Source organism: Protopterus annectens, chromosome 1.part1 (assembly GCF_019279795.1).
Source record: "Protopterus annectens isolate FY-2018-M chromosome 1.part1, PAN1.0, whole genome shotgun sequence".
Lineage (NCBI taxonomy): Eukaryota > Metazoa > Chordata > Ceratodontiformes > Protopteridae > Protopterus > Protopterus annectens.
In genome coordinates this window covers 1219782267-1219808333 of record NC_056726.1, presented here as the reverse complement: position 1 = coordinate 1219808333, position 26067 = coordinate 1219782267, and positions in this window count along the sequence as shown.

Here is a 26067-nt window from a genome sequence, read left to right as displayed (position 1 = left end):
GGTGACTGTCACATCATCCACACATTTCGAGATGTAGCCCATCACTGCCTCAGTGTACTCCTCCAGGTTGATACACTAGTTCTCTGTAGCCACCTCCTTGAATATGCTCCAGTATGTGCTCTCAAAACAGCTCTAGAGTGCTGACACTGCACCCTCTGGCCATACTCTTACTTGTTTAACTGCTGGTCTCCCTCTAGTTAGCAATGGTTTATATGTTGGTAGTAACAATATGGACAGGTGGTCCGAGTTTCCCAGGTGCAGGTGAGACACTGCCTTAAATTCCAGCTTAACATTGCTGTATACCTTGTCCAGTGTGTTCTCACCCCTTGTTGCAAAGTCCATATATTGGAAATAGTGAGGCAGAACTGTTTTCAAGTTGGCCTTATTAAAGTCCCCTGCCACTTTATGAACACAGTCTGGATTCCTGTTTTGTAGTTCATTTATAGCCTGGTATAATGTGGTCATTGCCTCATTTTGATTAGCACTGGGAGGACTGTAGACAGCTGTGATGCAGATGCTGTTAAATTCCCTGGGTAAATAAAGGGTCTGCATTTCAGTGACAAAAACTCTTGATTATCTGAGCAGTGTGAGGATACTATCTCACAACTGTTTTGTGTTATCTGATTGTCTCATGGCTTGCTGGTATAAAAACGATTCCCTTTTTGTAAACCCCAGCATACCATTGTTATTATCTACTAGTGTTCTGACTGAGAGTACTTCTCAAACAACCTGGAAATATAGAGCTGAGCTGATAAGTATATTTTTTGGCACTTTAACTGTTCATAGTTCTGCACTGTCTTTTTTTGCTTGAATGAATTATTTATATATTTGCTGACATTGTATTCTGATCTCTGCTGAAACCTTTTTTTCACACCCTCCCACCCTACTGCTGTTCTATTTTTAAAGTTGATGGCTCTTGCAGATGCCCGCTCCTACTGTAAATTTGATCAGGGACACTCTTCCCAGTCCCATCTCATTAGCTCATTCTACCTAATACAAAGATCATTGGAAACCCCTTAGTCCCTTAACCTTGAATTATCTTCTGTTCCTGCTCTATCCCTTTTTACTTAAAAAAGAACTTTATTCAGCTGCTTATATTTTTCTAATTTGTGTTTCTTCCTACTAGTCTGTTACTTCATCTTGCTTTGCTTCTTCCTGCGACTTCCTGCCTGTTCTCTAAAGGGTTCAACTGCCTCTGTTCTGTTGCATTTATTGCTGCTTGCTTATAGCCTGTCTAAATTCTTAAGTGTTATTCTAAGCTCTTAGTTTTGGATTAAGCGCTTGGGCTTTAGGCCCACTCCTTAGCTCTCCCTGGCCTTTCTCCCTCAGATTCAGACAAATATGGATGGACAATTTCCTACAGTTTCTCCTGCCAGTCTGGTTGATATGGGCATCCTGAGACAGTATAGCAACTGCCTCATTTACACAGACAACCATCTACTACTACCACCTAGTAACACAATTTGTGAGAGATGCAATTGCATTAGGAACCTAGAGTCCATGCTCTCTCCCCCCTCAAGCCAGTATATCTGACACTGAAAAGGTTGTCAACACAATCATTACACCTCAAACACCACCCACAATCACTACACCTCAAACACCACCCACACCTACACAACACACACCCATACCTTTCAACTGTCCCAAATTCCTCGGTTATTACCGAGTTTTGGGGTTCAAATAATGGGGTGCCATGATTCCCGAGTGGCACCCCTTCATTTCCGATTTATTCGCACTTTTATTTTTATTTTTTTAACTTTTGCACTTCATGTGCTGACGTCATCACGTGTGCGATGACGTCAGCACCACCAGCCTGTCTGAATGCTCCAAGCACGTACACAGCACATATTTCCGGCTCTGGTTCAAATGCTTTTGCAAGCTGGAGTCAAGAGAGCCAGAAAAGAGTTATGAGTAGTGTGGTTTTATTTAGAAGAAGCTCACTCTGGGGGATTTTATTTGGAAGAAGCTCGGGGATTTGAGTTTGCTTCGCTCACTGTGTTATTTAAAAGAAGAGTTCACTCGACTTTTATTTAGAGGTAAGTGGTGCATGTGTGTGACAGGTATGGAAAAAAAATCATGTATGCTATCAAATAGTAGAAATGTGTCGCTACACTATGGGCCCAGTTTACAATGAAAGACTATTCAACATGAACTTCATGGCAATCACTTGTGCTGTGTCAACATATTATGCTTATTTTAGTGTGGAAGTTAACATTGGTGCCTGCTTATATTTTCCTTATTTTCATTGCAGTATATTTAAACTAAACAAATGCTTCAAAGGCAGCGGACTTCTGGTAGGAGTGGAGAAAAATGTAAGATGTGAATCCTTTCATCTACATTGCCCCCCCTCTCAATTTTAGTAAATTAAGTGCCTAAACTTGGTGAAAAAGCCCATTTCACTAGAGACAATTTTAATTGCACAAGAGTAATTCAGTTTAATAGTAAATGACTAAAAAATAAATTAGACTTTAAGCAGAACAAAAATGTTTGTTTTTTTTCCCACCAGAAGAGACTGATAACCAACACTGAGTCCTGGAAATAAATGCCCAAAGATCTGTAGCTGGAAACATGCAGTCAGTACAAGTGCCAATGCTGGAAGAGAGATTCAAGAAGATTATGAAGGAATTTGACAATACAAAAATCTGAGACATTTATATGGCCAAAAAGAATGAGAAAATCAAAGTTATAAAAGTGATATTAATGTCCCTTTCTGATAAGTAAACCAAGGTACAAGCAGAAGTGAGGCCAACAAGATTGAGGCTGCATCAGAGACAAAGGTAGATCAAAAATGCATGTGAAGTATTCCTGCCACAGATACTGAGAGCTAAACTTGCAAGACCAGTACTTGTCAGGTTTGAGAAAGCTGCTTTGCTAACTTATGGGTCCCATATAAGAGAATCATGCTTGGAAACAATAGAATATTCTATGACTAGGACTTCTCTGTAGAGACCAGATATAAGGTCTAACTATGCAAAGATAACTATTGGAGAATTAATATACAGAGCTGAATTGAGCATCTATTATTAGGTTAATAGTAACAGAGTCTTCTTTTACAATATAATTCTAAATCATAATGATGCTATTGTTTTACTAATGCATTTACATTCTGATTGACTTAATTCACAATAAATTGTAGTTTGAAACTGCTTCAATTAAAATTATTTATAAGAGAAGGTTTAATTAATAATTAATATGGAATTAGTTATGGGTGGCACAGTGGTTCAGCGGTTAGAGTTGTCGCCTCACAGCAAGAGGTTCTCTAGTTTGATTCTCGGCTGGCGTGCCTTTTGTGCGGAGTCTACATATCCTCCATGGGTTTCTCTGGGTACTCCAGTTTTCTCCCACATTCCAAAGACATGCATCTGGAGCATTTCTCCCCGGGCCTCAACTAGAAATGGCCTCTGTCCCAGTCAGACTTTTCCAGTAAACAAATGTTAAATAAATAAATGCATTGGTAACTATCTGGAGAATTAATTTTCAGATATAAAGTGTGCATGTATTATTGTAGTAACAGTAAAGCATGAAGAAGAATGCTTATCTGTTTAACTATAAGTTGTGAAATGAAAGAATGTGAAATTATAACTACTAATATGATTTAAATGTCTGGACACCTATCTGGCAATTGCTAATGCCCTTGATGTTATTAATGGCATGAAAATGAATGCATTATATAAAATTAATATAACTAAGAAGAAAATTGAGAGAGTTTAGATATAAAGTTTAAAACCTTTAGTTAGTGGTGGGCTGGTGTAATTGCTGGGAAAGAATTATTAAGAATAAAAGTATAACACATAACTGGCCCTAATAAGGAATAACTGACTCTAATAGTATGAGTTGGTAACTGGGACAAAATATAATAGTGAAGAGGTGCGTGGAAAATGGTATATGCCTGTTACCCTAAATTTGCTTCAACTGTCATAATGAAATGTTAAAAGAAAGAGGGAAAATGAAAGAACTGTATCGCGCTACGCTATGGGCATAGTTTATAGTGAAAAAGCAGTGTGTGCGTATTTAAATACACAGCAGAAATTATAAATCTGTTTTAAGTAGTGGTTCATCAGTGCAGCAGAAAAGTTTAGCATGGCAGAAATCTATTCAGTGTATGCATGCTTTAGTGATGTGTGTGTCCGCTCTGCCTTTTCAGAATACAGAAAGCGAAATATTCTGTTTAAGAGAAGCAGCAACTCCATGAGAAATTTCTCTATTTAAGTAGAGTGGAAATCTCGTGTATATTAAGCAGCTCCTTTTTTCTATCTCTCCCTCTGTATTTAAGAAACTAAGTAGCTCAGTTTTTCTGTTTGTATTTAAGCAAGTAAGCAGCTCCATATGTGTGTGTATTTTAGTAAGCAGCAGTCCATTTTTTTTATTTAAGTAAGGAGTGTATGTATGCTTTGGGGGGCTGTGTCTGCTCCTCCACTCTGTTTACAGAACTCTTTTACTTAAGAAGCAGCAGCTCCGTTTTTTCTCTGTCAGTCTGTATATTTAAGTAACTTTGTGTGTTTGTAAGTAAACATTTCCATTTTTCTAAGTAATTAAGCAAGTAAGCAATGCATGATTTAGGGGGGTGTCTGCTCTGCTTACAGAAATCTTTTATTTAAGAAGCAGCAGCTCCATTTTTCTCTCTGTGTATTCAAGTAAGCAGCTCCGTTTGTCTGTATATTTAAGGGTAAGTGAGCTGTCTGTATATTTAACTCCCTCCAAAGAAGTTCTGGGAATTTGTACTGTAACTTTGAATGGGCAGAGTCAATGCTTTTTGACAGAACCAACTTATGTCCTCATATTTCAAAAAACTGTACATTTGTGAGGAATCACAGGAGATACTACTAATGACGTGTGAGAGGCAAAATCTTTAGCACAAACTCTTTTTATACAGTTAGTATTACTTAGGTTCTAGGTCTTAAACTGGATTTTATAAGTCATAATAAACAGAGAAAAATAAATATGTAATATTTTGTCAACAACAATGATAAACATACAGTAAGCAGTATTTTGTGCATTCAGCTGAGTGCTTTCATGTGCGGCAATTTTGGCAAAGCAGTTCTGTCTGTGTTACTTGTTTGCTGAGATGTTTAGAAAAATATGACATTTGTGAAAAATATAAATATTACATAAATAACAGTTAATATATGTTTACCTGCACTAGAAAGAGTTCAGATGTCAATACAGGCAGGTTTACCATTGGGTAAGCTTGAAAATAAAATCTTTTAATACTTTGTATGTAGCACAGTTTTGTAATTATTAATACAAATATGATCAAGCAATATTTGATGCCTAGAGGCATCAGTAGGCTGTAACTGCATAATCACCTAGAAGCATAGAAGTGTCTCTCTGAATTAAGGGTGTGGGACTGGGGCCATATCTTGGATCTGTTCTTCAGTTTGCGTTTGAATGTTGATATCCCACAATTCCACTGTAGTGGGCGGGGTTACATAATTATGTATGCAAATTGTACGTTAATCAGCATACAGATTTGTACCTATTTTTCATGGGCCTCTGTCCAGATTTTTGATGCTTCCAGGTTGGGAGGTATGCACACACCTACATATGTGGACAAACAAAGGAGACCTCTGAGGCAAAAACACATGCGATCTCCACAGCCCTCCACACCACATACCATGCATAGTCCACACACCTGTGCCTCACAACTACTAAGGCTTCACTATAAATCCAACATATTAGTCATAAGAGACTCCATTGTGAGACACACAGATGTACCTTTCACAAGGCTGGATAAGGAGAAAGTCACAGTTAGTTGTCTGTCAGGTGCCAGAATCCGCGATATCACACACACACTCAAGTCTCTCAACAACAGGTACTGTTATGACTCTGTCATAGTCCATGTTGGTGTGAACGACTTGAGACGTACCTCGCTGGACTATATGAAGAGAGACATGATTGAGCTCGCTGATTATGTGTCCCAAGCAGGTATGTCCCTAGCCTTAAGCAGCATTCTGCCGTCACCCAGAATGATGCCTCAATACAAACAGAAAATGACTGACTTTAACAATTGTCTTAGTTTCTGGTGTCATTCCAGGGGGATCCAGTACCTGACAGATTGGGAAGATATGATCAACAGAGCACAATGCTTTGCCAGAGATGGCCTGCATCTGTTTCACCTAGGCTTCAGGCTTCTGGCAAAGGCTCTTGCCTCCCCTATAGTGCCTTTTTTAGAAAAAAATGATGAGGTTAAAACTACCAACATAAAAATTTCAACAAAACACAAATTAAAGGTCATGCTGCTAAACACTAGGAGTCTAAACATGAAACTGCACTCATTGCAAGCATTCCTAAACCTGGACAATGCTGACATCTGTGCAGTCACATAAACCTAGTTCAAAGCTGCATACAGCACCCCAGCCATACCTGGTTACTCATCCTATCATACATTCAGACCCCAACCTGTGGGCAGTAAAGCCAAAGGAGGTGGAATTTCAATATACATTAAAGACATACACACCTCCAGGCTGGTCAAACAGTATGACGCACAGGTGACACTCCAGGTGCAGTTAACCATTGACAAGACCCCTATTCAAATCATAGCTAGCTACCGGCCCTCAAATCTGACTCAAGATGCCCAATCTGAATATTTGGACCTGTTCGAATCTATCAAGATTCAACCCTTTACCCTGATCCTGGATGACTTTAACTTCCCAAACATAGACTGGAAGAACTACTCATGCCAGAGCACAAATGCCCAGAGATTCCTTGATTTTGTCAATGGAAATGCCTTGGAACAGCTAGTCGATACCCCCACAAGGGGTGATAATATCTTGGACTTGGTATTAACCAACATGAGTAACCACTGCAGCATCCCTATAGTATCATCCTCCCTGGTAAGATCTGATCATAAAGCGGTCACTTTCAAAGTCACCATCTCCCCCAACCCCCCTCTAGCTAGGATCAGATATAAAAACTTCTCCAAAGCTGATTACAGCCTCCTGAAGGATGGTATAAACAGCTTCACAGCCCCTCCCCATCTGTAGGAACTGGCACCAATATCCAAAACTACACCAAAGCACTATACAAGCATTTATATAGATGCATGGAATCAGGCATACCCGACAGGACTAAATCATCCTCTGCAAGGAAGAGTAAACCTGTCTGGTGGACATCTGCAATAAATAAACTCTATAACAAAAGGAACAAAATTCCTGTCCAAGACCAAGAAGGAGCAGGTGCCCAATTGGAAGCAGTGTCTCCTTAGCCTGAACAAACAAATAAGAGCACTAATGAAATCCTCCAAAGGAAACTTTGAGTCCAAATTGGCCACATCTACTAGAGACAATCATAAGGCCTTCTTCACATATGTCCACAACCTCAAAGGAAGCACCCAGATCTGTTCAGAACTGGTGGTCAAGGACACCACATATACAAATTTCGTAGATATAGCAAACTTGTTGGCTGACAGATTCAGCGAAAATGTTGCCCCTCTGTCCCCCCATCAATAAATCAGGACATCTCCAGTACCTGCACCCTTCCCCTTATATCTAGGGAGCAGGTCATCACTGCTTTCTCAAAGGAAAAAAATACAGCCTCCATGGGACCCGATAACATCCCAGGCTGCATCCTGCATAAACTCAGGCAGGAACTTGCAGCACCACTAGGCGAGTACTGGCTTCATGCCAGCTGAGTGGAGGACAGCCACTGTCATCCCTTTACACAAAGGTGGAGTGTCCACCGATCTGGGAAATTTTATTTATTTTATTTATTTATTTTACATTTGTTAACCGGGCTAGTCCAACTGAATATATTTCCATTTTCAGTGGAGGCCCGGGGAGAAAAGCTCCACAGTATCATTAAAACATTTATAATGTACAAGTATAAGAAGGAAAAAAACAAAACAAAATAATCTTATTGATAAAAATAATGAGAGATCAGTAGTTACAAAGTCATACAATTTAAGCAAACACAGTATTCAGATAGAATTCTTACAGAAATATAAAGAAAAAGTATTTAGTTAAATGTAGATAGAGAGCATTTCTCAAGGAGAAATCAGCTAAATATGAAACATAATAAGACTTTCTTACATTAAGATATGTGAAAAATTTTATTTATTTTATTTATTTATTTTACATTTTTACAAAATTATAGACCCATCAGCCTAACTAGCCTTATCTGTAAGTCCATGGAATGGATTATCATGGACCTCATCAACAAGGACATTGGCAACCTCCAAACACTTGATCTCGCACAGTTTGGCTTCATCAAGAGGAGGTCATGTCTGCTAAATTTGGTCAACTTCTTTGAGACAGTCACCAAAGCCATGGATGAGGAGAAAGTGCACACCATCTACCTAGACCTGGCCAAAGCCCTTGACACTATTCACCACTCAGGAGTAATAGATAAACTCTCTCAACTAGGCATCAATCCATATGTCACCAGATGGGTAGCAAACTGGCTCACTGATAGAAACCATGTAGTCAAAATAGGGAAAGCCACCTCAAGCAGTAGACCTGTAACAAGTGACATACCCCAGGGTTAGGTCTTGGGGACTCTGTTATTTAGGATATACTTTTCTGAGGTGCAGGCCAAAACCAGTTGGCTATGCCTGACTAAGTTAGCAGATGACTGCAAGCTGGATGCTGTCATTAATTCCTCCAAGAGGGTCTCACTCAGACAAATGTCTGGTGCCAGAAACATGGCCTCAAGCTGAATACCAAAAAATCCATTATCATCCCCTTTGGGGAGAGTGACGTCTCCACAAATTATCACATTAATAACAATGTCTTAAGCACTCAATCAGTCGTGAGGGATTTGGGCACCCAGGTTGATAGCAACCTGACTTTTGACCACCATGTTGCTTCCTTTGTACGGAAAGCCTTCTACATGACCACCTCATAAGTAAGGGTATCTCATCCAGGGGCAAGGAGGTCATAACATCCCTGTATTCTTCCTTTATAAGGACCATTATCAAGTACAATGCCCCTTTCAGCATGTACCTCGCAAAGCACATGCAGCAGCTGGAGCGACCACAGAGGTTCCTCACCAGGAGAATCTAGGGCCTCAAACATCGGGTCTATATTAGCAAATCAAAAAAACCTTTACGCGAATACCTAAACGTCAACACCTATAACGTGAACTGTGAATATCCCAAACGCACTAAACAGTGAAAAATAAAATATCAAACTGTCATAGTCGGCCAACCCCACCACCCGCTACATACTACCTAGCCAAACAAAATAAATAAACCACATACATACACTAACCAAACCCTACTTCTAACCTAAAGTAAAGCACCAAAACCCACCTTCTAACCCTACACTAAACCCCACAAACACAACTAACTATGCACTATCCTTAACCCCTCCCTAACCCTAAGGTCCGTAACTACCGCACACGTCCCTTACAGACATACACCCAAAAAAATAAATAATACACATACATACATTTAACAAAATCCTGCTTCGAACACTACACTAAACCCCACATACACAACTATTTATGCACTATCCTTAACCCCTCCCTAACCCTAAGGTCCGTAACTACCGCACACTTCCCCTACAGACATACACCCCAAAAATATAAATAATACACATACATACAGTTAAATAAAACCCTACTTCTAACACTACTATAGATAAACTCACTAAACTAGGTATAAATCCCTATGTCACAAGATGGGTTGCCATCTGGCTCACTGACAGAACACACACTGTGAAAGTAGCAGGCTCCAAATCCAACTTCAGACCAATGACAAGTGGAGTACCACAGGGTTCAGTCCTGGGTCCCCTCTGTTTGGTATCTATGTCTCTGAAGTACAGGCCAACACAGAAGGTCTTTGACTAATGAAGTTCGCAGATGACTTCAAACTAGGAGCCATAATCAAAACTCCAAAAGATGTGGACATTCTACAAAAGGGTCTCGCTGAGACAGATGCCTGGTGTCAAAGCCATGGCCTCAAGCTCAATGCCAAAAAGTGCATTGTCATCCCTTTTGGTAAAAACTCAGTACCCATGAACTACCACATAGGTGGTAGTCTACTTAACACCAAAAGTGTGATAAGAGACCTTGGGACACAGGTGGACAGTAGTCTCTCCTTTGATAATCACATCGCCACAGTAGTCAGGAAATCCTTCTACGTGGCACACCTCATCACAAAAGGTTTCTCCTCCAGAAAAAAAGAGGTCATTGTTCCCCTCTACTCATCACTCATTAGACTCATTATAGAGTACAATGCCACTTTTGGTATGTACCTCATAAGACATCTACAACAACTGGAAAGGCCACAGAAATACCCCACAAAGAGGATTACCAGCCTCAAAGAGATGCCCTATGCAGACCGTCTCAAAAAACTGCAGCTTTACTCTGTTGCATATCGCCTACTCAGAGGCGATCTCTGCCTAAGACACAAAGCTATGTCAAACCCAGAGCTTTTAGACATGCTCCACTTAAAGAAATCCCAATCCCTATGAGCTACACGCTCTAGAGACCTAAACCTCATCACCACAATAAACAGAACATGCTGGAGGGATAGATTCCTGTCCCAGAGACTTCCCATACTCTGGAACAAACTACCTATCTATATCAAACAAAGCTCCTCATTTGCACTCTTCAAGAAAAATCTTGATGATTGAATGGGAGATAGGAAATTCACCCCGGGGATCACTTCTGTGGCTCTGCTCGACAGTGGCACAGGAAAATAATTTTCTTGGGTAGCGAAAGCCAGGGTACTTTTGGCTAGGCTTATTTAGGCCCTAGGGCCAATAGCCTAGTACCTACCTATGAACCTATGAACTACACTAAATCTTACATACGTTACCTATCTATTCACTTACCTTAACCCACATCCTAACCCTAAAGTCCTATCTATCGCACACTTACCTTATGGAGCTATACCGCAGACAGGCCAACCATTACACTTCGACATTTAAATTTTTGCTGTCTTGGACGTTCGGCGTTTCTGTATTTCGCGCAATATATGTCGCTCTTTTCATATTCGTGATTACGGTCCTTCAATCTGGTAATAGGAACCCCAAACATCTACCATACACAGATAGGCTAAAAGCCCTATCCCTCTACTCGGTTTCATATAGACTCATCAGAGGTGACCTCTGTCTGGCATACAAGGCATTCATGGACCCCACTTTGATAGGACTGCTGCATATCCACAAGTCAAGTTCCACTCCAGTAACCCACACGCGTGGCCTCAACCTGGTCTGTCATATCAACAAGACTTGTTGGCGGGATAGATTTGTCTCCCAGAGACTTCCCCATCTATGGAATAGACTCCCTCTCCACATCAAGCAGAGTACCTCTTTACCCCTTTTTAAGCGCAACCTGGATAACTGGATGGGAAACAGAAAATACACCCCTGAGATTCCACCCATGTCCCTGCTGGGTGCTGATTTGTCAAAACATGGGCTAAACTCTTGGCTAGGCTTATAAGGGCCTCAGGGCCAATAGCCTAGTAACCTCCTATGATCCTATGAAATACCTTTGCCTACTTGCTGTGTTACGTCGAAGGATTTCATGACTACAGTTGCTATGTGGTGATCAAGGGAGAGGTAACTGTCAATCCAAGTGCCAAGATCCCTGACTACTATTTTGTTTTGTATGGGTGTGTTATCTATTGTGTAAGTTGTGGAAAACTTCTGTTTTCTAAAAGAAACAATACTACACCTTTTAGCATTTAGTTAAACCAATTATCCGTATAACCTGCATTAACTACAGAAAGCTTTTTCTGAAGTGGGTTGCAACAATTGCACTCAGTTTGCAATTGTCTGAAAATGTGGTGAACCAGATGTCATGATTATCATTTTTTAGACCACAGATATAGATGTCAAATGGGAGAAGAACCAGGACAGACCCCTGGGGGATTCCGCTGGTTACCTTAGCAATACTTGAAGAGGCACCTACTACACAAACTATGTTGGCTCTGTCTTTTAGTCAATTGGCAAGCCATCTTATCACAAAGAATTTCGGTTTTAGTATGATAGTTTTCTTAGAATTCCAACATGAGGTACAGTATTGAATGCTTTGGTTAAAGTGACTGCCCCATTAAGGAGAATTTCAAAGCAATGTTGAATATTATTTTTTAGCTTTCTGGTGTAGTGAAAGAAGGCTTTATAATCATCCTTTGCTTCAGAAATTAATGTTCATTCATGGAGTGGTTTGCATTTTTTAAATATTGTTATACTAACCTTATTATGAGAAGGTCTCACTTTATTGTACAGTTCAAGGAGATTTTTTCCTTGTTAAAAAAAGTTTGTTTATGTTGGTTGGCTACCAAGGGATTTGCTTCTAAATTTCTCATTTTATTTGGCTCTAACTTGGACTGGTAGATCTGTGCATTAGTCTAAGTATGCATAAAACACAATATCAAAGTCCAAAACACCTTAGCTGCTATGTCTGTGCCAACAGCAGTGATGTCATGGGTAAACTTAGATATTTCATCACACAATTGTATAAGATTAATCCTTTTGAAGCCTGTTGTATGAAGGCACTGGATACAATAGTGTAGCTTTGAGAGTGAATGACATGAGTTATAGTCCAACTTAACCAGAGAAAGAGAAACTAAAGGAGAAGAACAGGTAGAGGCAATATTAACGAGGATCAGATCCAGAATATTTTGGTTTCTTGTAGATTTTCTAACTATTTGGCCCAGGAAATTCCTATATATCAAATGCAGAAATCTCTGGATGTACCCTATGCTAGAGACATAGGTGTTCCAGTCTATGGCTGGGTTGTTGAAGGCATCTAGGATTATGGAGTCATTACTTCTAAAACCTACAGAAATCTAACATGATCCTCTGGATAAATGGTGGAGGTTCTGTATCATGCTATAACTTGGTAGCTTATCTTGCACATAGTAAACTGTTCTAGGAGCTTGTTTTGAGACTATGTTGGTAGTAGTGCATATGATATTTAATCCTTGACAAAATGGAAACACCTTCACAGTTTGTATTAGACCTGAATGTATGGTAAGTGCAATGCCTAGGTATGGAGGGAGTGAATTCTTTAGATTTAATCCTCTCTGTAACTACATACATATGGGCATATTCCAGATATAGGCAGCCCTCGGTACAAGGCGATTTGTTGTTGAGACACCTGACATTTGGAAGAGCTACCATAATGTGGTCTAATTTTGGGTTTGAAGAATCTCCTAAGTTTAGATGTCCATTAGATGGATAATGCCTGAAAAAGGCACTATGGGGTCAGCAAGGACTTTTGCCAGTATGTGAAAGAGAAATGTAGGCACAACAGGTTTATTGTCTTGTCCAAAGTCGATACATACTGGAACCCCTTGGAATGACACCCGCTATTAAGCCAATTGTTAAAACCAAATATCTTCTCTTTATTAGGCATCATTCTTGATGAAGGGAGGATTCCACTCAGAATCAGAGTCTTACCTACAATGTTCACATGCCTAAAGAATTCTGACATCTTTCTGCATATTCCTCATGGTTTTGCACTCAATGTCATTCACTCCCACGTGGACCACCACCACCATGTAGTGGTCATACTTGTTTTGGGAGAGAGTTGTGAGGGTCCTTGCAATGTCTGTGATCCTGGCAACTGAGAGGCAGCTGGCAGTAATCCTAACTTTGCCCATCTTGGTGAGTTGTACATTGTTATGCATAACAACTGAGTCACTAATTGCCAATACATTATTATTAGATGCTAATATAACATTACTTCACTGAGAGCAACTATCATGTTGGTGACCTGCTGTAGGTGTACATTGAGTAGGTGAGTTGAGGGACTTCCACTGAGACCTGTTCTTAAAGATTGTAGGAGGGTTTGGCAAGGATCTTTTCATAGCATCAACATATGAAAGTTTACTGATGTTCACTTTGTATTAATTTTTGTGAGAGGGATGCCTCCACATTAGGTAAGCATTTATAATGCTCATGTAAGAGCTTTCTTTGTTAAGTAGGAGTTTATGATCAGTGGGCATAAGGCAGTTACTATACTGTCTTAGAATGCCAAGTGCTAGGATGTTTGTGAGAGACAGGGAACAAACAAGTTTGCTGGTCCTCTTGTTATGGTCCAGTGCTTTAAGTGGTGTCTGAATACAGCCACACAGAAGCTAAGTATGACCTTCAAAGTGGCTTCAATAGAGTGACATGCAATACATTGGTGCTTCCAGTGCAGCAGTAAGCAAATCAGAGCAACCGAGCCAAGATAAGCAAAAGCTAATGCTGTCCTGGGCACAGCCAAGCAACTGATAATTCATGGCAACAGTGATGGTTGGGAAAACAAATTTATGGAAAAATTGAACATGTGTTCACCGACCACTATTCATCTAGAAGTATGGCAGTATTGTGTAGACAGCAGCTCAGCTCTCAGCCATGCTATAAAGAGTGATTCATTGAAACAAAAGTACAAACCAGCTAACTGCTTTGGAAAGGTCAATGGTGCTCAGACTTTTTTCACAAGAGTAACTACCACACTTTAAATGCTTCAAAAATAGTTCCAACAAACACAAACAGCAAAACAAAATCATGTGCACTATAGGATGGTATTCATAGCCGTTACAGATAAGCACAGTGGTTATGTGTGTGTGTGGGCAGCACATAAGCAGAGATAAGTCAAGATTCGGTGACATTAGATGTACTTAGGTGCAGCTATTCGAACCAGTTTGAGAAAAACTTATGTAAATGAGGTAGCAATGAGATGTAAATGAGGTGGGTATGAAAAATCTACAAGTACCTTATGGAAATGAGAAGGTCTTCCCGACTTTGGTGAACAGTGTAGGCAGAGGTACCTGCAGCAGTGGAGGAGGGATCAACTGGTTGGGTGAGTTTTTGAGGGCTAGTGTTTTATAGTTTGTACTACATTTCTTATATATTATACTAATATGTAGTGCATGTCTTTGGAATGTGGGAGGAAACCGGAGCACCCAGAGGAAACTCCCTGTGGTCACATGGGTTTACTCTGGGTGCTCTGGTTTCCTCTCACATTCCAAAGACATGCAGTTGGTGCATTGGACACTCTAAATTGATCGTAGGTGAGAATATGTGTGCAAGTGAGTGGTTTGAAAGAACTACAGCTGCAGGGCTTGCACATATGATGGAATTACTTGTAGTATATTAACATGTTCATAAGATTTAATTCATTAAGTGTTACTAATTTTCAAGTTGTTATGCATGTATTTTAAACATATTACTATTAAGTTGCATTTCCATGTAAACTGCTATCAGGAATGTATTTCTGGATTTCCAGATGTTTCCTGAACTTTAGCAATTGTTACATGCAGAGACACCACAACCAACACAGTGGGAGATTAGGGACTGTGCAGAAAGTTATTGAAGTATAAAATGTTGATTAGCTATGCATTAATGTAAATGCAATACTTCAGGCCTTAACTAATAACATTAAGAAACAATATGAAGATCTATTTGCAATAACAATGAAGTACTAGCAGTTATAAAGACACATATTAAAAGCTGAACATTAATGGCAATTAGTTCTTGCATCTTAAAGTACACACTTGAAAGTTATTTGCAGTCAAAGCAACACCGGAGTAACGCCGACTTTCATGAAGCTAAACATCTTCTGAGGTTGCCATTGTAGCACACCTTTTACCAGTAGATAGATCAATAGATCATTTCCCCTATTTCCACTACAGACATTTAGAGCCTCTGACTGCATCAATTCAGGTGTGTTCTGTACTACCTGCAACAATTCATTTAAAGTGGAACAGCATTTTCTCTTTGCAGCAAAGGTATATAAAATGTTATTATTTCCCAGGATGGAAACCTTCTTAGCTTTAAAGCCATATTTTAGAAACAACAATGTCCTATACATTTACAGAGTAACATGCTGCATTTCCTAATAATAACACAATGGATTACTGTATAAACTGAACGATGGGGGATGGGGGAGGTGTTGCCATATCCTATACTTTATTATTATACATACTAAAATTCATAAATATTGAATTGCTTTGATACAGAAAGCACACATCTCTAGGATTGTGAGACACTCTCTTTTTGTCCTCATTTTCTTCATATCTCTACAGCACCTGAGGAAATCAATTACAACAGGGAACAACAGCTGCAAAGAGTGCCTCCACTGGTATCACAACCGTTTAAGCATGACAAATACTCAAGAAAATAAAATAATACATACATATATAACATTAAAATAAGATAGAACTGCATAATAAAGTAACTGTATTTTAGTGAATTACTTAAGTGAAAGGAAATGTGCTACATCAATAATGAGCACTTTACTAGTAAAAGGACACCTGTCACTAAAACAGTAGCTGTCAGTATTTACTGTTGCAATACTTCAGTGAAGATTTATGACATTTCATTGCAGAACATAATGCAGTTATTCATTCATATTACACAAGAAGCCGTAATACCAATGACTATCAAGCCAAACTTGCCAGAAAAAAGTACTTATAAGAAATGTAACACTGCTTGATACTTTCAGATTTAAGAATGAAATGTTTACTTTTCTTTCCTTAAAAATAAAGGGCTTTACTACTTAATACGTATGTGTCCATCTGCTGTCTCCATTTCTCTGTTTTCTCTTCCTCTCTCTCACTCTCTTTCTTCATCTTATATTTTTCTTTTTTTCCCTTTTATGTGCTGTTTTTCTGTAGGTCCAGAAGTGCCTGAGCATCTCACCCAAAATCTTCCCATGTGAGAAAATGCTAACCACCTCCTCCTGTGCATCTGGAGGCAGCTTCACAGGGTGGGTGTGGTGTCTACATGTCTGTGAGCCCCTGGCATGAGGCAGTCTGATAAGCCAGCACTCTAAACTTCAGGACCTGGAAAAGGCTGTGGTTGCGAGGGCTGTGGAGAGACATTCGTGTCCATACTAATCTCTCATCCTGTGGGTAGAACACTTGCTGGCCCAGATAGCACTGACCATTGAGCCGCTGGAAGCTTCCAACCCCAAACCATTAGGATTACTCCACACAGGTCCGTCAGTGCAGGTAATAGTTCAGGTCCTCTAAACTAGGGTGGTGGATGCCTCCCAGATTTCCTCATCCTTCCTCTGTGTCCGTCTGCCATATGTATCCCTTCTTACCTCTCACATGTCAGCTCACTATTCTGTTCCTGTCTGTCTTGTCTGTGTTCAGTGATTTTGTGCAAAAAATTCCTTAACTCTTTCCTAACCCTACACATTCTGCACTTCTTTCTTCCTGATCTTCTCTTATTAAAAACAATTTAGCTAATTCAGAATTTCTGACTTAGCCCCTGTGGAGGGTTAAGCCTAAAAGAGGATGAGGACCACCTCAGGGTGGTTGTCTGGTTGAGGTCTTGTGAACAGAGTCCCATGACTGGTCCAGTGTATCAGGCTTTCACTGACCTCTCTGCTTTGATATACCTGTGGGACAAAGGTTTGTTTTGGTCTAGTTCTTTATTTTGCTTTATTTCATTTATAGAGAGAGAGAGAGAGAGAGTATGCAGGTAGTTCCCTTAGATTATGGGACCAGCTGTCCAGCTATGCTAGTTGTCCATTTGATGGTCTTTATTTGTAGAAAGGTCTATTGCTGAAGCCTCATTCACAGTAGCTTTTTGCTTCACATGGAGTTTCTCATCTGTGAAAAAATTCTTAAGAACTATGGTGGAGTCTAGGCAGTCAAAAATATGCTGATGTAGAGCTTTAAGATCCTTTATTGATTTTCAAGAAGAAGACATTCAAGCGCTGCTCCATATGTTTTATCTTTCGGAGAGTGAGCTTATATATTGTAAAAGATGTGGGCGTCTCCAGGGTTATAGCCAATCCCGATGCATTGGAGTGTGTTGTGGGCATTCACCTTTATTGAAAAATTTGTGATGTCACTCTTGGCTGTTAACTCTGGAAGCTTCCCATTTAGTTATTTCAAAGTTTAAACCATGCATTATGGGCAATTATCTAAAAGCCAGACTACATGAGAAATTTGCCTTGAGTAAATAGTAGAAAGACTACACAGTACATGGGTCACATTGTAATAGGCAGTGCACTGTTCTACAAAAGTCTCTTGTAGACTAAGCGGACTCTGCCGTGCTTTTGTAGCCATCTTCAGGAATGCTTTCTTCTCAGTTTTTCATTGTGTAGGGTAAAAATTAAAATAAATGAAATTCAACTAAAACTAAAGTTAAATGATATAATTAAAATGAGTTTTGTCAGGAACAACAGTGCTATCTGTATCTCAAAAAGGGAATCTGTCATGAAGTATGTTTTGTGAGTCAGAACCAGATAAGCGCCTGGTTGCTTTTACTGAATTTAATGCCCTTTTGGCATACTTTTCTATACAAATCACTGAATGTGAAGGACCTCAAGGGTCAAGGGTTTCTAATTGGAAGGATCAATGACCTTAGCACCCTCGGTTATCAAGTGAGACTGGAAAACCTCTCTCTCTATGCTCAGTCTCTTACAGACTACTTCATGGTGAGTTGTGTATAGCCTTTTAAGTCTTGAAACATCTGGCCCTCCATGACCTTCTATTCCTTTGCAGATCAAATGTTTCTGCAAGTACCCAGTTAAAGTATCTGAACTTTCATCAACAAATAAATAGGACATGCAGACATGATCTGTATCCTGAGGTATCCCACACCTTGAAACAAGCTTCCACTACATGTCAGTCAAACTAGCACCACTGCCACCTTCAAGGTAAACCTAGATAACTAGATGGGCAACCTCAGTTCCTCAACCAGTCTGTCCTATATTGCCCTCATTGGCCCTGAAGGAAATTTTTGTTTCTTTTTTTTCACTTCTCACAGCTGACTATCATCTGACAACACCTCCTCTTCTGGCTCACTGGGTCTGCCAGACCCACCAGAGCCTTCCTCAGACACAACCTAACCCATGCCCTGGGCAAGTGAGGAGACTGAGAATGCTGGAGCAGTGTCATACTGTGGCTGCCTTGTAAGCTCCACAACTGCTTCATTTTGGAGGTCAGGCTGTCTTCCTTGTAAGTACAACCTCATGACCTAGCAGTAAACCTACTTACAGCATGGAAATCACTAGGTTCTTAACAGTGGTATTGCAGTGAGACTTGGCTGCCTCTCTCCTCCCTGGATGGCAAGCCAACATCAGCCTCTCACTCCCCTGCACCCTCACCTGGGTCTCTCCAATGATCATGACATTAGTCAAACACAGGTCATCTGGGGTGCAGTAAGGCCATTATTACTGTATAGAATGGGCTTGAATACGGTTTCTTAACTAATGATTGGCCTAATGATTGTATTTTGTAGTAGATATAATTGCACTATAAGGTAATCTGTCACCAGCAGCAATTTTCCCACAGTGAATGGCAAACTTCATTGTTTTTTTTTTTGACAGCTCTAATGTATTGCTCAGTGCTGTCAGATGCACAGCAAATAAGCAAGAAAATGGAATGCAGTTTTAAGAAGTGCAGTTTTTCTGTATTGTATGTATCTACTGACCAACAGGTTATACCATTAGGTCTAGACAGTACTTCGATGGTGCTGCCTTCGTGAATAGCATATGATCGAAGAGCAGGGGTTGTTTGCATATGCCTGCAGGACAGTATTAACACAATAGTGTGAGACCATAAAAATGGTCTTACCCCATTTTGTTCAAATCTTCGTGAATCACTCAGGGCTTTGGCACACAGCTAAACTGGGTGATTGTTTACATTAGGACACATTGAGATGTGCGGCAGGAAGCTGCTGCTCCAGGAGAGATGTGGAGTAAGATGCATGAGATGCAGCTGCAGAGATGCATAAAGATTGTTGCCCATTTCAAGGGCGGTTTATTTGGGAATTTTTTTTTCTTTTTCTCCTGGAGTGGGTATTCTTCTCAAGTGTCCCTCTTGTTGGATGTGGGTAGTCATCTCTCACTGTCAGTCAGTCGATCAGTATTGCTGGAAGTTAGTTTCATACCTTTTACTGTTCACATATTGCACATTAATGTAAAAAATATTGTTCTATTAACTTCATAAGTGAATTATAGTGAGATTAAAAAATCATCCCTGATTTTAGTCCTTTGCCCTGTCCCTCTCACTTTGGGCAGAAGGGGTTAACCTTCAGAACAGAGCTGCCACACTTAACTACCAGCCTCACTGGGATGTCATTCAAGTCAGCACTGCCTACATCTGTACAAGCTATGATGGTGTGTCCTAATGTAAACGATTGCTGCTCTACTGTATACTAGTCCTGTTCCACAACATTTTAATGATAATGAATAGGGTCCCACCTTAACCTGTAGCCTGAAGATGATGGTGTCAAAAAGTTATACAGCAGGCACGTGAAAATGAGGATGTAGCTAGGTAAAGCTGTGTTTAGTTAATGTTAAGAGTTCTAAATAGAAAGCAGCACTAAGCCATAAGGGAGGAATTCTAACAGGAAAGTATTACAGATGGGCCTTTTTAATTCACTGCATTTGTTAGATTAATGTCAAAGCCATGATGATACAGCTATATTACCCACTAACACTGATAAAAAGAAAACTGAATGTACACTAAAACTGATAAAAACACCATGGAAAAAGCACTGTGGTGACCCTCCCACTATCTCTTATTTAAACATATTATCTGCTTGGTTGCATAGCTATGGCGAAGGGCAAGCATTGTAAAACTGGTAACATGCACCACACAACACGTTGCTGGTACTAGCATAGCAGACCAACTGTAGCCTCTGAGAAACAAGTGCACCATCTCAAGGTCCAAGTATAATGTTGCATTCCCTTACACGTAAAACTAGTTCATCTGTGGAGCTTTGTCAAAGAAGAATGAAACTGATGCTTTCGTTCTTAATAAATGTAAACCAGGCCTTTATCAGACTGAATGTAAGAAAGAAAAGTGGCTGGAGTGGTACAGAGTTTATAACCAAATGATTACTACCTTCTCAGTGGTAATAGGCAACGCCTGGTCATGATAGTGGTAGGTTTGCTGCCAGGATGGGTACCTTTCTGGTGGGTCTGCTATGTGGTAAGACTGAACTAGCAATAACCTGGTAGATAGACAACCTGTATGGGGTGGCAGGTGTGGAAGAAATAACACGTATGGTACGGGAGTGAGTGATGGTGTCACATATTCAGGTGGATATAATATAAAAACTCATTAAGAGTCTGGCATATAATTCATAAATAAGACTTTGTGCTCACTGTGAATAGTGTGCTGTTGGCTCCTGCTATTATTAAGGATCTAGAGGCTGGTTCCTTTTGTCCTTCTGAAGCATACTAATTGAATGGTTATGAGTCAAGCTAAAGAGAAGTGAAAGGCACCATCTTCTTGCTGAAGGGAGATTACTCAGTACAAAAAACAGTGAATGCCATAATCTTACAAATCCTAACAGTGTTCACAACAGAGAAACTACAGATTTGTCATGTGCAAGAATTATGGTTTAAATGAAGTATGGGTATGCTATAGTGTAACATGACAGGGGTCTAGCTACCAATACAATACAAGTGAAGAGATGACATGCACAAAGACAGTTTTGCCTGAGTAGAAAGAAAAAAAATATTTAACAAAAACTTTGGAACAGAAAGTCAGACATGTTCTATGCTACATTGTAAGGAAAATATTTTTAAACAAATTCATTGGATTTTGCCAATATTTAAGATAAACCACACATCTTTCCACTGCAGACTGGTGAATAATAAAGTAGCTTAAATGTCTGTTAAAAGTTCTTTGAAATAGAAACATGCTTAGTCAGTTAACAGCTCCTTGATTACAATGATAGTTCCAATACCTCAGGAAGACTGTGGGAGAGGGTCTGGCAGCACTTAGACTAAAAATTGGAAGCCTTAAAACATGCTGTTCAGTTAATATATTTTGTTGAGTATTTATATCTACCATTATAGAGGAATGAACTGCTCTGAGAACACAAATCAGAGCAATTCAAGCAAAAAAAGTGAAAACGAAAATAAGTTCCAGAAGCTGCACACGATGCCGGTAGCTGATGCTGCTGAATTCTGTTTACATGAAAGTTTAAAAAATGTAATGTCTTCATGTCTAACGGGACTCTACTAAAGGGTATCTGAAGTGGATTCTGAGAAAAAAACTCCAAGATTACTTTAAAGTAGCAGGTCAATTGAGCTATAGTAGCCATTCCACTTAATGATTTGGCTGCATTAAAATAGTCAGAGTACAAAGATATAATGAAATAACTGAGATATAGTAGCAATCGTAATTTATTTATACTTTTTATTTACTGGATTAGTCACACTAGGCCAATGGCCTTTTTCCAGGAGAGATCCATGGTGGTATTCTTTAAGGGGAATTTGGCCAGGACAACTGGGAACGCCCTTGTGTTTTTGATAAATGTTGTGGGAATTTTTACATCCACCAGAGCTACCACCATCTCAGGCAGATTGAGAGTCAGTTTAATGTCTCATTGAAAGGATGACCAACTCAGGAGTGCAGCCCCACTCCCCCAACCCCCAATCCCTAACCCCTATGCTGCATTGCAATTTCAGTATTGGAAAATTAGTCCAAGTACCTAGCATGAGAAGAGAACCCACTACCATCTGTACCAAAAACAAGTGTGGGACCTGTTGGGATACTGAGACTGCAAGCAAAAGCATGCCAATTTTCCAGCCCCCTCCAAGAAAAGCACCATCCTAAGCAAATTCTGGTTTGCTGAAATAACTCTTAAAACACTCATAGAAATAATTTTGATCTGAAAGTTTGGGGTAGCACTGCACCTCACAACTTACTTGGTCCCAGATTCTGGACAAAACCAAAATAATGGGGGGAGGATAAAATCAGGAACAATTTTAAAATATTACCCTAATTTACTTAAAAAGTTAATAGAACATGCTTTGTATCAATATGCAATTTTTTGAACAATATGTATAAACCTTTAATGAGTGGCATTGCTGACTGACCATAATCATGTGACTGGCATTGCTGACTGACAGTAATCAAGAGTGATATACCAGAAAACCAAAAAGATAATAGAAACAAGGCAAACAAATGAAGTGAAATCGGGGACATTCTGCAAAAATAGAGAGAGAGATAAGAGATGCAGACAGTACTCAAAAGGGAATATCTGATCACAATAATCCATGCAATGATTTGAATACTTATTTAGATATGTGCATGATTACAAATGATGCTGATATGATTTTCCAAATGCTATTATAAATGTCTGCAAACAAGTCTCAGGCTGAGACTTCATTTTCAAAGAGTTTAGTATTGCTTGACAGTATAACAAACACAGCAGCAAAAAAAAAGAAAAAAAGAATGAAAGAAACTGCAGCTATTGTCTTCTTTCCATCTTCAGAACAGAGCCATGCTACACTTCCTCTATACTGCGGAACAAATGGGAAAATGTTGAACATTTACTACCAGCTGGGGAGGAACCTAACATCATGGTTAAAAAGGTTACTTCATACTTATTGTCCCAACTATCCAGTTCTTCAACCATTAGAAACTCTCTGGAGAAACAATTTAAGTAGCAAAAATCCAAGTCTCCAAATGGGGAAGTCAGGCAACCCCCCCCCAAAAAAAAAACACAATAATCTACAGTCAGTTTCAAGTACTCAAGCAATAAAGATGAGAACAGGCTTGCAACATCACGAATACCATACCATCCATAACATCAACAAGCAGAAAATAACAAGAAAGAAAGACATTACAACCATAGTTAACCGTCCATCTTCAAAATACAGAATACTACACTATCTTGCACATTATAGCACAGATGAGTAAAGCAAGATACATTTCCAAACAACTAGGAAGGAAGCTCACACTGTTGTTAAACTGAGGCCTTTATAATTATACACTACTTCTTTGATGCCCACAGTATCCCTCTGCTTGCCAGAACAGTCATTTGATTATAATGTAAAATTTTCCTTTTACAGTATTTATAAGGCAAAGAGTTACATAGCAGTTGTAATATATAGTGTTTTACCATACATACAGCTCTTCAAACATTAGACACCTGAGAGTAAGTTGAAAAAGTGTAGATGACCCCACACACACACACACACACACACACACACACACACACACACCATGCCCTCTCCCACAAGCAAATTATTCTCATATTCTGTCTTAGCATTTCTAGTTAGAATTTCACATACAATTTCCTTTCTCCCCAGCTCAGCTATTATTACTTCAGTCTACCCACCACATTGCTAATCCATTGATCTTTGGCCCATGCACATACATTGGAGTGCATTCATGCACACACCCACCAATCAATTGCAACCACTTGTATGACTGTACCTCTAATATCTGTTTGAGATCATGTGAATGAATAAATTCATAAATAATGGTCTAGAAATGTATCCCAGCTCAGTGCAACCCCCCACCCTGTCTTCTCAACTTCTTAGCTCAAGATCAGAAGTAAGGAACAAAACAAGGAACAGCTTTTAAATATTTCTCTTTTATACTTAGAAAATTGATAGAATAACCAGCTTTCATTATCAAATATTTTCCGAAGGATACAAAATCAGAATCTCCAATGCATGTTATTACATGGTAACCTCAAGCTGCTACAATTTGCCAGAAGCCAAAAATGTTACAAGGAACAGATCAAAATAATTTTCAGTTTCTTTGCTCAAGAATACTGGACAAAACAAAAATAATTGGGAAAAGGAGAGCCCCCCCCCCCTCAAGAGACACATTTTGCATACTTCGTTTTTATCTTTGTTAATAGGTAACCCCACTGGAGAAAGTGTCCATTTTCACGGGTGACTCAAGAGTACTGTCATATTGACTTGCTGTCACTTACAGTCACTATAGGCAAATGGAGGTGTGAGGACTCAAACCCTGTACCTTTGACTACAGGAAGCAATTCATTAGCAGCTCTGAGCCTTAAGTGCCAGATATATCTAATTCACTTAAAAGATTAACAGAACTACAACAGGTGCTGCAGGATCATGCATAACAACAAGATCAATGAAACTCTAATGACTGATTTACCTAAAAAAAAAGAAGTTAATGGAGGTTCACTGTGGAGGATTAAGGCTCCAGGCTCTTAATAAGGTGCCTCAAGGGTACATGGTATGATTCTTTCCACCTCCATCTGTGTGAATCTGAACAAGAAACCCCCAATCTAACTGGAGCATTCACACACACTCATGAAAGTGTAGTAACCCACAACTTTTCTAACTAAACATACTTCATTCTCCAAACTGCTTAAAATGTAGCAATAGACACCATCATCTCATTTAATCTCCTGACAAGAAGACATTCAAAAGGCATGCTAAAGAGTCAGCTGCTCTTGTGTGGTACACTCACGTATGAATGCATTCCCTTTTGTGACATGCTCAGTGCTCAGCATGTGTTTTAGCATCGACCATTTTTTAGTATTCTCAGCATTTTTTGTATTCCAAGGGGCTGAAGCACTCAGGGGCGGAGACACACTTCATGGGGGGGGGGTGTACATGCCACTGTGTGCTCCCCTTTAGTGCTATCTATTATCCCAGCCGTAAAAAATTCTACAGTGATAAAAGGTACTCTGCCTAACTGCCCCATAAGCTTTCCATTATAATATGTTTTTTGTAGAGTGCCACCCAGGTAAGATGCTGGATGTACCATCCTAATAAGATGCTGGACTTAACGTCCTAACTATAAAAGATATTTTCTCAAACAGCTGTGCCCAGAATGAGACTTCAAAAATGCAGTCTATGTAAAAGGAGCATGACAAAGGTAAATGGTGGCATCCAGCCATATTAAAGGAGGACAACTGGACCAGCAGTGTGACTGTGTTGTCTTTAAGTCTTAAACATGCTGTATAATCAGATGTAATAGTGAAAAATGCAAACAATTGGAAGAAAAAGACAAACCATATAAAACAAATGGCAGTGGTGTAAAAAGCCCTTCTGATGACAAATAACACGGCAAGTTCAAACAAAAGGCTGCAACAAATGGTAACAATCCTAAAAGTAACTTTCAATTTAAGTATTAAAACTGCTTGATTTGACCATCTGAGTACAGTAAAACGTGAACAGTAGCAATCCTTGAAGAAAAAGAAAACTAACTTAATAAATATATTAATAATGAGCCAAGCATACACAAACATGGTTAAGGAGCAGAGATTAATTATCCAGTAAATTATTTTAATCTCTAGTCTGTGCTTAAGTTACCTTCATAAATGTGCATGTGACAATGTGAGGTATTACTAGCTATGCCAGGAGAAGTAAAGCAGTGGATGTGTAACATATGCCAGCACAGTTAGTGGGAATTTTGTAAAGAATTATATGTCA